We start from the raw sequence: 4,095 nt of genomic DNA, 5'->3' as shown, positions 1-4,095 counted from the left end.
CTCAGCACCACATAAGCAAAAACAAAAAAGCCGGAAGTGGCGCTGTGGCTCAAGTGGTAGAGCACTAGCCTTGAGCTGAAGGGCTGAGGGACAGTGCTCAGGCCCAGAGTTCAGACCCCACAACCGGACCAAAAAAAAAAAAAAAAAAAAGCAAAACAAACAAAAAAGCCGATAGCCACAAGGTAACAGGGAATGTGCTAAGTAAGGGACGATTGAAGCAAGCCACCGTGCCCCTGGAGCATGAGATTTATGTATGTACGTATTGTCGGTGCCTTGGTACTGTCCCTGAGCTCTTTTGTTCAAGGCTAGCATTTTATCACTTTGACCCACAGCACCACTTCCAGTTTTCTGGGCGTTAATTGGAGATAAGAGTCTCACAGGCTTTCTTGCCTGGGCTGGCTTTGAACCATGATCCTCAAATGTCAGCCTTCTGAGTTAGAGAGCTACCAGCACCCGGCTAAGATTTTCCTATTTGGAAATTGCTTTTTTAATTTAAGTAATAGTCCTGAAGTGGGAGGGGTGGAAACAAAAGCAAGTACCTGTATCTGGTGTCTTGATGTTTTCTTCATTTTACTAGAACTGGGAAAAGTGAAGTCATCCAAGGTTATCTAGATTGCAGGGCTGGGAGTTAGTCCCAAGGCTGTTGAATGCCAAAGCCCTGAGCATTGTTTGCTTAGTAGCATATTAAAAGCTTGCTTCTGAATATAAAAATATATTTCTCATTAGAGAAACATTGGAATGTGTGCAGAAGCCTTCTGGAACCCTGTCACTAAGAGGTCATCATTGTCAGCAATTCCAGGCATTTCCTTCCTTTTTCTATACATTTTTTTCCATATTGTGTATACAGCTTAGTGTGTGTAAAGCTCAGGAAAATGCTATATCCTGAGCATTTTCCTGCATCATCAAATAGACAGTTTTTCTCAAAACTCTTTTACTGCTCTAACCCAGCCTGTGGGGCACCTGGCCCACCTCCAGATTTTGTTTTTGTGGTACTGGGGATCAAACCCAATACCTCATGAACAAGAAAACAAGAACAATAACAAGCCACAGACATCTTTGTGCCTTAAATCTTGCCTATATCTCTGATTAGTAGTTTAGAAAAGTGTTTGTGCTGGTCCTGGGGCCTGAGCTCTGGACTTGAGCACTGCCCCTGAGCTTTTGTGCTCAGAGCTAATTGTCTTCCACTTGAGGCACCACTCCACTTCCGGCTTTTTTGTTTTTTGGTGGTTAATTGCAGATAAGAGTCTCACAGCCTTTCCTGCCCCAGCTGGATTCAAACCATGATCCTCAGATTTCAACCTCCTAAGTAGTTAAGATTACAGGCACGAAGCCGGGTGCCGGTGGCTCACGCCTGTAATCCTAGTTTACTCAGGAAGCTGAGATCTGAGGATCGCAGTTCAAAGCCAGCCCGGGCAGGAAAGTCCGTGAGACTCTTATCTCCAATAAACCACTAGAAAACCGGAAGTGGTGCTGTGGCTCAAGGGGGTAGAGTGCTTGCCTTGAGCTGAAGAGTGCAGGGACAGCGCCCAAGCCCAGAGTTCAAGCCCCACGACCGACAAAAAAAAGAAAAAGATTACAGGCACGAACCACTGGTGCCCAGCTTAGAATAGTTCTTAAAAGTAAAAAAAAAAAAAAAAAAATGGGCTAAAGGATATAAATATGCTTAAGATTTAGGTAATCTCCTGAGACAGATTCCATTCTGAAAATGTAGTGTACAGCTCACCACCCTCTGAGCAGAGTCATGCGGCAGACACATGAAATGAGAGCAGTCTTCTACTTTTAGGTCCTGGTGCTGTGTGACCTGGGTATGGCTGTCAACCTCCCTGAGCCTTGCAATCACTACGCAAGGAGATATAGCCTTGCCCCCATGGCATGTGGGTTATATAACAGCCCAAGGGCTTGCTTGATCTTTACTAGACAGCTCTTCAGTTTTCTTCAGCATGCCTTAGAGCAACAGTCTCCAGCTTCCTGCCCTTGTCACCTCAGGCACAAGCTGGCTGACCAGCGGACCAGGAAATCACTGGAGCGAGGAGAATTCCGCCTTCTGCACTATGCTGGGGAAGTGACCTACAGTGTGACTGGTAAGGCTCCTGAGGCTGGAACTCTATGGGGCAGAAAGGGGGTTCTCCATATTTTTTGTTTTTTCTTTTGTGCCATTACTGAGGCTTGAACTCAGGGCCTTGTGCTCTCAAACTGGCTTTGTTTTTAGTAGGCAGTGATCTACCACTTGAGCTACACCTCCACTTCCAGCTTTTTGCTGGTTCATTGGAGATAAGAATCTCACGGACCTTTCAGCCCTGGCTGACTTCAAACCATGATCCCCAGATCTCAACCTCCTGAGTACCTAGGATTACAGTTATGAGCTACCAAGTACCCAGCCTCTGCTTCCTTCACCTCCTGTCTGTTCTCCCCTACCAGGGTTTCTGGATAAAAACAATGACCTTCTCTTCCGGAACCTGAAGGAGGTAAGGACTCAAAGGAGGTTCTGGTGCGGGTGAGGCGCCCACAGCTCAGTATACACCTCTGCCTAGGAGTCTGTCCTATCTGCCCTGTGTACCATCAAGAATCTCCCTTTCCCCCTGCTCTACCTCGCAGACCATGTGCAGCTCGAAGAATCCCATTATGAGCCAGTGCTTCGACCGGAGTGAGCTCAGTGACAAGAAGCGGCCAGAGACGGTGAGGAGGCCGTGGGCTTGCTGGGACGTGTGGCTGCCTGAGTATGGATGAGCGTCTGCGTGGCCTGAGAATTGACAGTGTGCATGTGGTCATATGTTTGCTGGTACCAGTGCACACATCTGTGTGTTTATAGGTTTTTTTCAGGAAGACCTTTCATTATCTCCAAGTGTGTGCCTGTGTATCCTTCTATCTCTTAAGTATGAGTCAGTGTGTACACATTTACCCATCTCCACGTGGGTATCCACCTGTGTGATCCTGTCTGTTGGTACCATTTGTGCCCATCTATCAAATATACATTTACAATACTTATCTCTAAGTACCAAGAATACAAGAGTGAATAGCATTCATGCACAGGGGGCTCGGGAAGCTTAGAGAAGAGAAGAGCCAGTGTCCACAGGGAGTAAAAGGGGTAGGGCCAAGAAAGGCTCCCTGAAAGAGGAAGCTTTTGAGGTAAGTAGAGAATGAGTAAATGCTTGTCAGATGGACCTGTGGGGGCCAGTGTTAGCAGCAAGAGAGCCCAGTAGACACATAGACGAAAAAAAGAAAGCCAGGAAGTTGGCAGTATATCCTAGCAGAGAGGGGCTTGGAAAGGCAGGTATGGCCAGTGGTTCAGATTCAGGGAGAGCTGCAATGAGTTGGGGGCAAAGGTATGACCATTGGGCTGGACAAGTGGGACCCAGCCTGCCCTAGGCCAGGAGGGAGGTAGGAGCCAGGGTGCTACAAGCTGAGACCCACCACAGAGGAGTGCACAGAGGCATTGTGAGGTCCACCCAGGACACTGTCTCCTCTATCTGCCCTGCCATCTCCCTGATCACTCTCCCTCCCTACTCAGGATACCTGCACACCCTGCCCAGACCTCGCCAGCATTCCACAGGCTCATGAGTCCATTGATCTCAGAACACCTCCCACCCAGTCCCGTAGACCAGGAATCCAGGCCTAACACCTGGCTCCTCCCCACCACCCTCATCCAGCCACTGGCTAGCAACTATTTCCATTGCCAGAGTACTTCTCAACTCCTTCTCCTGACTCCTCCTCTGTGACCACTGTTCCAGGGTCAGTCCTAGTTATTACTCCCCAGAGTGAGAGCCCCAGCTGCCAGCCTCCTCCCACGTTTCCCATCTCCCTTGCCCATCTGTTTTCCGTATTATTTGCTGTAGAGCTGTTTCAAAATGCAGATATCTTTTCCCTTCAAATTCCTCATTGACTCCCTGTTTCCTCCCCAGGATAAAATCCAACTCCCCAGGGGATGAATGTAGGCAAAGTACATTATATCCATCTATAGAAATTCACAATAGCCGGGTGCCTATGGCTCTCACCTGAAATCCTAGCTACTCAGGAGGCTGAGATCTGAGGATCACAGTTCAAAGCCAGCCCAGGCAGGAAAGTCCATGAGACTCTTATCTCCAATAAACCACTAGA

At 48.0% G+C, this 4,095-nt stretch overlaps 1 protein-coding gene across 1 annotated transcript in view; it reads left to right on the top strand.

Annotated features, from left to right (window-relative positions):
- Positions 1-4,095, top strand: part of Myo1c (myosin IC) — a 37,551-nt gene that overhangs the window by 24,896 nt on the left and 8,560 nt on the right. The window lies entirely within an intron of this gene.

Source organism: Dipodomys ordii, unplaced genomic scaffold (assembly GCF_000151885.1).
Source record: "Dipodomys ordii isolate 6190 unplaced genomic scaffold, Dord_2.0 Scaffold31, whole genome shotgun sequence".
Lineage (NCBI taxonomy): Eukaryota > Metazoa > Chordata > Mammalia > Rodentia > Heteromyidae > Dipodomys > Dipodomys ordii.
Note: the sequence above shows the minus strand (reverse complement) of the source record. Positions and strands in the feature narration are given on the sequence as shown.